Source organism: Callorhinus ursinus, unplaced genomic scaffold (assembly GCF_003265705.2).
Source record: "Callorhinus ursinus isolate GAN/ISIS: 27379988/994484 unplaced genomic scaffold, GSC_fseal_2.0 scaffold12, whole genome shotgun sequence".
Lineage (NCBI taxonomy): Eukaryota > Metazoa > Chordata > Mammalia > Carnivora > Otariidae > Callorhinus > Callorhinus ursinus.
In genome coordinates, this window is record NW_027397074.1 from 26,106,109 (window position 1) to 26,118,905 (window position 12,797).

General features: G+C 38.9%; 1 protein-coding gene and 1 pseudogene across 2 annotated transcripts in view; both read left to right on the forward strand.

Moving 5' to 3' along the window:
• NXPH1 (neurexophilin 1) overlaps positions 1-12,797 on the forward strand; it is a 284,715-nt gene that overhangs the window by 59,068 nt on the left and 212,850 nt on the right. The gene's annotated exons all lie outside the window — the stretch shown is intronic.
• LOC112825353 (U4 spliceosomal RNA) lies at positions 1,168-1,284 on the forward strand (annotated as a pseudogene).

The window sequence follows — 12,797 nt, forward strand, 5'->3', positions numbered from 1 at the left end:
TAAAACTATTTTTCTATTAGGAAGGGCCATACTTATAAATCCTGGCTTTTTTACTGTGTTTCTATCAGAGGCTGTGGCTGAGAATCAGGTGGTTAGTAGGCTCACAAGAGGTACATGTTGGCACACTTTGTTTTCTAATTCCTTCTTGAATTTTTATAGCAGACTAAAATTTTCAGGCATTAAGTATAATTTCTTTAAGTAGATATTTATTTCTACAAAGAGAAGAAGGAACTAATATTTCTTGAATGCATGAATGTGTTAAACTTGTGATAAGCACTTTTACTCATGTTATTCACTTTTTCTCTCCATATCAAATTGTGAGGTAAGTAGTATTTTTTAATTTTACTGTTGATGGGACTGGGATTTAAACTTACTCATTGTGCAGACTTACTTGACATCTGTGAGCCTCGCTTTCTTATTTGTTAAATGAAGCTAATAATACCTTTTTCATAGATGTTTAATGATATAATGTGTATGAAGATCACTAAGGATTTCAGAAAATGAATTCTTTAATTTTCTTTTTACTATTAGCACAAGTGTATTTCCTCATCAGATACCTTGACAATATAAACAAATGGCATCAATCATCTGAATGGTTTATTTTTGTGAAGTGCCAATCAATTGGTTGAGTCAAGTTATAGAATTATCTTTAGTTTAAATTACTGAATTAACTGTTCTTGTTCTAGACATATATGATTTCATGGGTGAATCCACATATGAGATACAACTGATTTAGAGGTTCAGCTTTTATGGACATGTGGTAATATTCCACAGTGCTGAGAACATAATCCTTGGAGTCAGAAAGACTTGTTCAAATCCCAGAGCTCACTCGCTTTATCATCTATCTATCTATCTATCTATCTATCTATCTATCTATCATCTATCTATCTATCTATCTATCTATCTATCTATCTATCTACCTGCCTACCTACCTACCATCTCTCTAGAGATTGATTTACATATATTTATTTTAAGGCATTGGTTTACATGATTGTAGGGACTTGCAAGTGTGGAGTTTGTAGGGTAGGCCAGCAGGCTACAAATTCCTGCAAAAGTTAATGTCTTGAGTCCTGAGGCAGTCTCAAGGCAGAATCCCTTCCTTCTCAGGAAACCATAGTCTTTGTCTTAATGCCTTGATTAGATGAGGCCTACCCATGTGATGAGGGTAGCTTTGCGCAGTGGCAGTATCGTAGCCAATGAGGTTTATCCGAGGCGCGATTATTGCTAATTGAAAACATTTCCCATGTGATGAGGGTGATCTGCTTCACTCAGAGTCTACTGACTTAAATGTTAGTCATATCTAAAAAATACCTCCATAGCAATGTTGAGATTGGTATTTGACTAAACAACTGGACATCTTGGCGTAGCCAAGTTGACATATAAAATTAAGCAGCACACCTCTGATTTAATGGATGAGAAATGCCAAAGCTGGTTTTACATAGGTCAGCTTCATAGAGAAAATGATCAAGAGCCAGTTCCACACTTTTCTAACCTTTTTCACATCCTGAAAATATGAAAGGGCCTAGGGAGAAGGAAGAGGAGTCAAGATTTGTGAAGAGATGTAATCGAAGAGAGGTGTAGTGCATTGGGATCTGTACCTACCTCCCCTTACGCCAAGGAATGGGGATGTGTATTACTTCCTTTGCCTCAAGCTTTGTGAGGATTTTGATAAGTCTATGTGGAGACCCTGAAATGTGTTCCTTGCATTTGGGAGAAGACCTAGAGGATGCATGAGGGTGGTAAAGTGGCCTGTGGCAGTAGCATAGCAGTGGCTGCAGTGCCATTGGTGTGTCCTCCTGGAATTTGCTGGGGCAAGGTATGTGGTAGTGTTTCCAGTGAACCACAGGAGAGAGAGTTAATGTCACGGGTCTCTCCAGCAGGGCCTCCGGAAGGGACAGAGGGACCCTGTGGCAAGAACCTAGAGGGTGAACATTGTATTTCTAGGGGCTGAGGAAGAAGTAGATGGTGGCTAGTTAGAACAGAGATCTAGCACGTGACTTGCAACATTGAGATTCTCAATCAGCTAAAGCACCTACTGGAGAGTCAACTTCAAACTGCCTGAGTGAGAGTGTGTGAAGGCCGTTACGACAGTACCAGTTCATGTAAGGTCTTTCTTTACCCTGTATCTGTCTTTTTTTCTACCTCTACGAAATCCTCTCCACCAACCACGGAAGAGCTGGGGTATGTGGGGAATGTGAAGCAGAGAAATCAGAAGCCAGTCAGGCCCCTCTTTCCTACTTTGCTGTCTGCCAGCCCGTGAAAACCTGAAGAGAAAGAGGGGAGGAGTTTTAACATTAAATTAAGTTCAGAATTTTGATTAATATCATACGCTGGACATCCTACTTTCTGAACTGAAATTATGTTTATAATCATGTTTAAAATTTAGAGTATTTGCAACCTAGAAGAACACAACTATGAGCAGGAATGCCTTGGGACCTGCTTAGGTTTTCATCTGGGGTCGGTGGGAGACAGAAGAGAATTGTGTCTTGAGTACTTGACAAATGGTTCTCAAAGAGCGGTCCCCAGACTATTCACTTTAGTGTTGTCTGGGAACGTATTACCTCCCCTGCCCCTGACCTACTGACTCAGAAACTTAAGCCATCTCAAGCCCTTTAGGTAATTAGTATGCATGCTAAACCTTGAGGACACTTGTCCTACAACAATGTCTGACAGTGGCGCATATACAAAAAAAACGGGTAGTGTCCTCCTACCACACTGAGATAAATCTCTTTAATGATCACTGCCTTTCATAATAAATATAAAGGAGGTATGTAAATAACAAAAGATTTAAACTGTTTCTTTACGGCAGTATTATTACAACTGACATTTGCTCTTCTGTATGAGGTAATCATTCCTGCTCTGCTTATTTTGTAAGAATATCATATCAAATCAGCTAATATATTTGAAAATACTTTTTAAACCATGAAGCATTGTACATATGCAAGTTATTATTATTACAAGTAACTTGTTTACATGGACATCAACTTTGAAAGTGATATCCCTAGGGTTTGCTGAGCATTTAACTTTCATTATCACACCTGTCAACCAGATCCTATCACTAACTAATAAAGTATCAAGCAGGAGAGCCAAATCAGAAGGGAAAATTGGTCAAATCATGGCTGTATGCTTTAATTTTAGTGAGAAAAAATAGTTGATGGATTTTGTCAAGGCTGAAATTGGATATTTAGAGCAACTTAGTGACAATTGGTTTACCAATCCCCCTGTTTCTTTTCCCCCACTTTCAAAAATGTTCTGTCCATCATGTAGACACAGCCTTGGGTGAGGTTAATAACATTTGCAAACCAAAAGGAATTTAAGGATGAGATTGACTGTTTTTGAAATTTCCATTTGTGGAAAGTCATTTCCATATTGAAAATTCTATGTCATTTTGCTTGTTCTTATCGGAACACCCTTTTTTAGTTCTCCTGAGGAATTAGAGCACAATGGGATTTTGCCTTTATAGATACTGATAATTGTGTGTCATGAACTTCAGTATTGCCAACAGTCAGTGATCACACTATTTTGAGAAGCTGTTACATGCAAAGTCCTAGGGGAGATGCCAAATATGGTACTTTTGCAAGTTATTCTCAGAGCTTATTTAGATAAAGGAGTAAGATTTAGACTCTGGGAAGGGAAACATGTGATGTCAGTCAAAAGAGTGGTGTGAACAAATAAAGTCTAGGTTAGGGATGGATAGGCCATGTATGGGCATGGGTGGCTTTATTGAGAATTTGGAATTTTAGTTCTGATTAGGTGGTTTATGTTTTATTTAACACGAGAGTATAATGTTTGGCAGTTGGCGTTCCACCAACTTGCATTTGGGAAAATTTAGCATGAAGTAAACAGGTTCTACATACTGTAAGCCTCAGATCAACAAGATGAGATGAAGCAGTAATGCTAGTGGGAACCCTCACTTATAGGTGCCTGGGTGATTAATCTGTTAGACAGGAAGTATCTTTGAGCTGTACCAGTGGAGGATTCTTTTTCAGTTCTACATCAAGCGGGAAGAGACCATTCTTAAGGAAGGGGCATAAAAACCCCTCCCATCACCACTACAAAAAATAACAAGTTGAGCGTAAGAATGCTCCTTCCAGCTGAGACAGCTCAGACAGAATGCTCAGGAGACCTCCATCTGGGGCAGTCTTCTACTGCCCTCCCTGTCTTCACAGCAAACAGCCAGTGCTCCAAGACTGTACTTTCATCAAGTGCCCAGGCAAAGACAAAGACTCGGTAATAGGGGCCCTGATGCAAACAGCAGAGATCCCAATCCTAGCTGAGCTCTGCCAGCCTACAAAGGCCTATTTGGGTTTACAGATGAGCAAGGATGAGACTTGGATTCAACTTTAAATTAGTTGCAGTTTGGTTAACTACTGAGCTACTAAAACAAGCAGTGTAAAGATAAGGGTACAATAAGTGAGTGGGTACAACACTTTCCCAGTGCCTCTCAGGTTCTGCACAGAGACAGATGCTCCCAAGTTCTGCAATCAATACTGATGTCCAGTGGGAAAATATGTTAGGAGACCAAAAGCTGGACTGGGGCAAGGCCCACTCAGCCCTCAAAGGTCTGTTTAAGGGGTATTTATTCTCAGTGCTATAGTTGCACACTTCTGAGTGTGGGCCTGGGTAGCTGGACTAGCCATGGCTTCCCACACCACCATAGACTTCAGGGGAGAGGGGAAGCCTGGACCAGCGAGGAGACTCCTTCTGCAGCCACATTAGTTTCTGGTGATCTCTACTTCTCTCGTGAGGAAGAACCACAGTCAGCTCTCTCCATATCCTTTACACTTTATTTTGTATGCAGTCAGTGAATTGTAAAATAAAATGAGTAATGTTTTTATAACAGAGTGTGAGTTCTAACATCCTGGACAAACCTTTTTTGTCATTTTCATATATTTGTGAGTTAAAATATTGCATCTAGGCATTGTTATGTGTAGATTTGCACTAGCAAAAATTTCCTGAGCATCAAGGTCAAGATTCTGGAACCCAAATAGAGTAAACAGGTTAGTTTTCTGGAAGCATGGATGTAAATAGTGGTCACTTTTGCATTTTTAATGTTTCTATTCAACAGCATCGAGTCCCATGTGTCACACAACCACAAGTGGTAAGAACATTGAATCAGGTCCTTGAATTACTTAGAGTTTCTCAGGAAAACTGATGACCCATCGACTTGTGGGAACAATCCCTGATTGGGAATTTTTTAAAGTTTGTTGAACTCCAAAAGGCAGGATATGTGACAATAAGAGCACAGACTTTAGCATCAAATTGCTTGAGTTTGAATCCCAGTCTGGCATGTCCTAGCTATGGAACCTTGGGCAGGTTGCTGACTTCTCTGATTCAGAGATGCTACCTGCTTTATTTGGCTGTTGTGAGAATTAAATGAGTTGCTGTGTTTTGAACGTTTATAACAGTGCCTGATATGTAAGTGCTTGCTATTATTATTTCCAAACACAAGCCTCCTCTTTTGTGAAGGACACAATATTGTCTAGACTGCTTATTTTGCCTGCTGCTGTGATACACAATTTTTGAAAGGAAATTGTTTCTTAACTAAATGGTAATAGCACTGTCTATAACCATTGGAACTAGCTGGTGCATTATCCGTAATCTTGATAGCAAAATCAAATTCAACGTATTTTACTTTCTTAACCTCACCTTTCACAGAATCATTTAAATTTAATGCAGACTGTTTCCAGTTGGACATCTTCATTTTTCAGACATATATATGACCAAAGGTAAGTAAGTAGGTAGCAGTCCCCGAGCTTGTAGTTAAAGTCAGAATTCGAATACAGGTCTTTATACTCTTAGATCCAAGAAGTCTCCAATAAAACATGACATTCACAAAGATAAATACTATAGATGAGGTGTCTATAACTCTAAGCTTCTGTGATCATGGGAGGTGTCTTATTAAATCCTTTCATATACTTGTTTTTGAGTTGGGCTCTTCAGCATATATTTTTGGTTTTTGCTTTGAGAGCTTTGGAAAATCTGTCAGCTGTCACAGATATGATTTCTGTCATCTGGCTCTTTCAAGCACTAAGGATATGTCATTTCTAAATTTCATAATATAATGTGGCTATCAGTTCTCACCACTGAACTGAAGTTGGGCTTTTCATGTGCACAATGCAAAAATGAGAAACTGTAATTTGTTATCGAGTAATAAAATGGCAAATAATCAGTTCTCAGAAGCTTTTAGGGCTGTGCTATACAAGGTATGACTATAAAACAATGAGTCTGAGTGCCTAAAACAGTGATTCTCACACCCACCCATGCAATCCCTGGCATGTTTTAAAATACAGATTCCTGGCCATATTCAGGCCTTTGGAATAATAATAAATAATAAATAAATAATAAATAATAAATAAATAATAAATAATAAATAAAGTGGATGGCATTATTTTTTAAAAATTCCATGGTGATTCTGATGAAACACTTTCCCAAGTGACACATTAAAATAGTCCTGAGACTCTGGAGTCTTGTTTCAAATATTAGAATCAAAGCATGTGAACAAGGATTTAATGTAACATCCAGTTCAATTATACATACATTTTGTAGATGAAGAAAGTAAGATTGGGAATGACTTAGCAGTTTTAGGATCATAGTGGTTTAGAGGAGGAAGAAAGCTCATAGATGATGTGAGAAGTCATTAACATCTTCAAGATGAAGAAACTGAGATGCAGGAACATTGTGTGAAGGGCGAGGGTCAGAGGCAGAGCAGCAAGCTGAGCTCTATCACTGTCCCCATCACAGGGATAAGGGAGTTGTAACAGAACATATTCAAGGTCTTTCCAAGGGTTATGGACAGATGGGTGGTGGAGACAGGTATTGGAGGGTAAGCTCCAAGGTGGAACCCATCAAGTTAGCCTGCATGAATCTCCTAAACTTGTCTTGAAATATTTCACATTTTAGAGAAAAAGTTAAGTTAAACTGTCATTTGAGGTTGAATCAATCTTGATCACGGTTGCACAGAGTTAATATGGTAAAGGAGAAAAAGCATTTAGCTGAGAACTGGGAGATCAGGGATCTGTTCTCACATTCATCACTAATTAGCACTGTGGGATCACAGGGAGAGCATTTAACCTCTTTCAGCTTCAGTGTCCCTATGTCAGGAATTACAGGGATAGTATCTTCCCTAAGTACTTTTAGAATCATTATGAATGTAAAATTAAAAAAAAATCCCAGGAATGTATATTGAAAAGTATAATGTATTATACATTTTTAATCTTGTGTGGGAACCATTTATTTTTTATTTTATTTATTTGTGTTAAAGATTTTTCATTTATTTAATAGAGAGAGTAAGCACCAGTGGGGGTAGGGGAGGGGCAGAGGGAGAGGGAGAAGCTCAGCCGGGAACCTGACATGGGTCTGGATTCCAGGACTCTGAGATTATGACCTGAACTGAAGGCAGATGCCTAAAAAACTGGGCCACCCGGATGCCCTGGGAAACCATTTAAATAGAAATACCTTTTTATGAAATAGGGGGATGTTAACTTGAGTTTATCATCCAGCCAGTGCTATTATGCCCATCAATTAAAACACTAAAATATATATGCTTTTGCTATATATTTGTTTTTAATATCACTTATTTAATGTAAATTTCTGGTCTTTATCTAGTATGACAGGCAGTTTGTTTTCTTGTACACATATATTTAATGGTAAAAACTGTAAATGAAATAGAGGGAAAACAGTTTTTCTTTCCCCAAGGATACCAGGTCAGAGTAGACATATATATGATGCTAGATCTAAAATTATACTTATTCCTTTCTGGCCCCCATATTAAAATATTATAACAAACACTTTAAAAGTGTACAAGGAGGGCGCCTGGGTGGCTCAGTTGGTTAAGCGACTGCCTTCGGCTCAGGTCATGATCCTGGAGTCCCGGGATCGAGTCCCACATCGGGCTCCCTGCTCAGCAGGGAGTCTGCTTCTCCCTCTGACCCTCTTCCCTCTTGTGCTCTCTCTCATCCTCTCTCTCTCTAATAAATAAATAAAATCTTTAAAAAAAACATTTACTTAGAGAGGATGTAGAATAGGGAAGACAAGTATGAATTACAGCATCATCATAGAGTCTACAACCATTCACATGCAGTTTCTAATGTCTCTTAGTCATTGCTGGGACATGTTTTTGTGTCAAGATTAATAGTAAATGAATGGAGAGGAGGGCATATCAGAGAAATCACTGGTTCTGGGGTTCATCAGCTCAAATTCCCTGTCAGCTACAGAACTTAAAAATTTTTTAATTGTATGTTATTTTGGATTAAGTTTTTGGTTTTTCTCTGCCCTGAAGAATCTGCATTCTCCTACGTATCAAGAGAATGTTGGGTCTCTGAGCCACTGCTGGCTCTGCTTCTATCTATGACTTCACCTGTTTCTAATTCCTAGCCTCATTCACACCTCCAGTAACTGCTTGATCTCTGAAACTTTTCTACTGACCTGGGCTCATTTTCAGTGCCAACATCCTGTTTGATCCTTGAAGGCTGGCCTCAACCTCTTCTCCAGTTCTAGGTCCTTATTGTTTGCTTTAATTTGTTTCAGAGTAACCGAATGGCCAAAACAGTCATTTATAGGGTTTGACATTGCAGACTGAATTCTTGAACCACTCAGTAGAGGTTCCTGGTGGAAGCAGTTTAGGAAAAAATAGTTTTAAATCACTTTTTTTTTCACTTTAGCACACCGTAGGAGATATATCACAGTGTATACTTATTAGATAACTTCCACAAGACTTTTTGTAAAACTGGAACTTTTTTTTGCCCATTGGGTTTCCCATGTGACTAACTGGAGATTTCAGCTTGCACTAAAATTTTGCATACATTGAATGTTCAATAGCTGTTAGTTGAATAACTGTGTAAGACACATGGTGTTTTATTCTCAATTATCAGAACTGTCATTGTTTGCTGGAAAATAAACTTTGAAGAGCAGGCAGGTGTCTCTGTACAAGGTCTTAACCAGGTGATTAGCCTTCTCCTTGAGGACAGTTGCCTTTTTTAAGTAGTCTTGCTGCATATAGATCACTGTTTCCAAACTTTGATGTGCATAAGAACCACTTTCTATGCACATTTAAAATGTAGATTTCTGGGACCCCAACCATCTTGATTGAGTAGATCTGGAAATGGGCCCAGGAATTTGTACTTTCCCAGCATCCAGTGTGGTTCTAGTGCATGCGGTGTGACGGCCATCCTCTAAGAAACACTAAATTCATCTCTAGAGAAGGCATTCAAGTGTTCCATCGTTTTTGAGGTGCTTTCTGGGTTGAATTCCAAAATGTCACTTAGGAATTATGATGATTTTCAAAAACAGTTATATTGAAGTATAATTTACATGCCATAAACTTCACCTGCTTTAGGGGGTGGTTCAATATTTTTAGCACTTTGCTGAGTTATACAATTATTATGATAATTGTTATCTCTTTTCTTGCCTGGGTTGATCTTCAACCTAGCCCATTATCTGCCTGGTGATAACATATGATATGGTTTCTTATTTGGAAGGTAGCAAAGTGTTTTAGGAGGACCAGAGACTCAAAAGACCCAAGTTTGAAATTTAGCTCCATCACCCAGTGGCCTGGGTGGCAAGAGACGTGGCTGTTCTGAGTCTGTATCACCTCCTTTATAAAATAAGGATAATATTAACTAATATCTCTTCTATAGAGCTCCTGTGAAGATTAAATGGAGAAAGGTTTTTGGAGTGTAATTTATAAGTGTATTAAATTATTTAATTAATGAGTACCTACTTCCATTGCTCAATTACTGGTTTATGGAGGGAAGATATGTTAATGAGACACTACCCCTGCTCTCTAGAAACAGATAGTAAGGAAATTGAACATGGTTCTATGAGGGCATATAAAAAAGAAATTTTAATTGAGTGAGGAGAGGGGAGTCTATGCAGGAAAGTCAGCAGAGTTTTGTTCAAGGGGATAATGTTTGAGATGAGAGTTGACAGATGAACTGGCGTTAACTAAGCAAGGAGATGGTGGTGCTAGCATTCCAGGCAGAAGGAGTAGGGGACAATGTGGCAGAGGGTACAGGATACATTTGTAGGATGTGAAAAAATGCTGGGGTAGCTGGAGGATGAAGTTCAAGGAAGAAGGTGGTCCTAGGGAGCAGGCACCAGACCTTACATGCTCTGCAGCCCATATGATTGTTCAGGGCCTAATCCTTGAAGGATGTTAAGTGCATGGACAGGTGTGCATGACATGACCAGATTTGCATTTCAGTGCCCACTCTGGGAAGATGAATGGGGAGTGTGGGAGGGCAGAGGACACCAGAAGGTTAGTTAAGAAGCTATTGCAACAGAGACAGTGGTCTGAGGTGGTTGTGGTAGACCTAGAACAATGCTGAGTATTCAAAAATAGATGTAGGGGATGGAACTGATTGGATTTGGTTATGGGTTATATTTGGAGGGTGTGGGGAGAGTGGTATCTAGATGACTCTTAGATTTCTGACTTGCATAATTGAATAGATGGTGGTTCATTCACTGAGATGTGAGACACTACGAGGACAAAGAATTTGAAAGTGAAGGGGGAAATAATGAGTAAAGCACATGTAAAGCACTTAGAGCCATGCCTGATGGCCAATGAATGGTAGCCATGATGATGGTGATGATTTTAAGATGCCTTCAAGGCATCCTAGTGGATACCTTGAGCTGTAAGGAGCCATACAAATGTTGGTTATTACTATTATTTTGGTCATAAAACTTGACAAGTAATATATTAATTCATGTTTTAATTTCTTTAACTTATACTTCAACATCACTTATAACATTAATCCTTCCCCAATGGCATAAAAGCAGGATTTTACTATATTAAATAGGAGCCCATATTTCATAATCTTCCAAGTTTATTGATTGAAACTGAAAGCTTCAACTAGATCATTCCTCAGAGCTCCTCTAGGGAGTGTTACATTGGAAAGATAACAGCAGGTTTGTAAATTAGTACAGTTTACCCACCCACAAACATTTGTCACACTTCTCCCCCTCCCCCCAAGAGAGCAGAAGGAAAATAAGCAGCCTTTCCTCAATGCCTCCTGCCTTATGATTTGTTTGGCATAAATTGCTACCTGCCTTGTGGCTGGGCAGTTAGCGAATTTAAAGGCTGAATGAGAAAGCTCTGGAAACAGCTAGAGTGTTCTATTGAAGTAGATGGACAGTCAATAGGGGAAAAAGGGAATAAGCTGATTAATGATTAAATCAGGAACACCCTTTGAAAAAAATCCTTATGCTTTGCCATGCTGATTTAAGTGGATCTCATATTCCTGGTGCCTGGTGCCCATCCCATGTTTCTGACTTCAACTCTAGACAGTTTCCAGTATATTATTACTAAATTTTGGCTGGTATTTTTTTTCCAATATTGGGATAATTGTGACTTAGCTTTTATTTTTCTATTATATATTCAGTTGTCTCTCTACCTGTGAAAAAATCATAATTAGATGAATATTTGCATATTTATAGGTATATTTCAACCCAAGAGAAAATCTAAATGTTTTTGGCTAACAAACTTAGATCACTAAGGGTATGTGGAGTTAGTGGTGCTTTGGCGTCTGATTTAGGTTAGCATTCTGATTTCTTCATTAATTGTATGGCATTGGCCATGTTGAATTACCTCTCTAAGGTTTGCTTTTCTCATCTGTAAAATAGAAATGATAGTAACATTATCTCCCTCATAGGATAATTGCCAGAATTAAATGAAGCAAATATGTGTTACAAATATCTGCAAAATCCTTTAAACAGTGCCTGCCACATGATATGAGTGTCTTATTCTGTTTGAGCTACTGTGATGGGATACTTTAAACTAGGTGGCTTATAAACAACAGGAAGTTATTTCTCATTGTTCTAGAGGCTGGGAAGCCCAAGATCAAGGCCCTGGCAGATTCCATGTCTGGTGGCAGTCTACTTCTTGGATCATAAATGGCTCTCTTCTTTTATGTCCTCATATGGTGGAAGAGGTGAGGGAGCTCTCTGGAGTGTCTTTTATAAGGGCACTAATCCCATTCATGAGGGCCCCACCCTTATAACTTAATCACTCCCCAAAGGCCCTACTTCCAAATACTATCACATTGGGGATTAGGTTTCAACATAGGAATTTTGAGGGAACACACACATTCTGTTTGTGGCAATAAGCATTCATTCTGTGAGGGCTATACTTACTGCTAAAGACTCCATTCTTAACTCAACATGGAGAGAGAGAATGTAAATATTTCTTCACCCTGGGTGAGCATTGTGGATAGAGTATAAGCCAGACCAAAAGAAATTGCCCTTCACTTATGAGATCTCAACATTTGCTGAGTATTTTCTAAATGTCTAATGTCTAATGTCTTCTAAAAATGTCTGATGTATAGAATGTAAATTCTGGAGGGCAGAGGCTCCACCTGTTTCTCTTTAGAGCCCCAATGTCCAGCCCCATGTGCTCTATAGGGTCGATCAATGTGTGTTGCATAAATGAATACAAGGTACAGTGATTTGTAGTCTTTTCATTGTCCTCAAACTCCCTGAAGGGTACAAGTCAGGGTCTTTTAAAAGGACAGGGGTCAATCTGAGGCTGTTACATACCCATGGTCATTTAAGGAGGTGGGGACATCAGAGAAAATGGAACTGGATTTCCTGGCAAAACAGCTGATTCTTGCAGCACAGTTTCTTGTAACATAGTCCCAACAAGTGATTTTTGTGAAAACAGCCCCATAATTGGGGATATTTCCTCCTTTTAAATGACCAGATTTGCTTGAAGGAGACATGAAACACCATGAAACAAAAATTCCAATACTTTGCATAATTTTGGTGCCTTCGTTAAATGATATTATCCATTAGTGCATGAC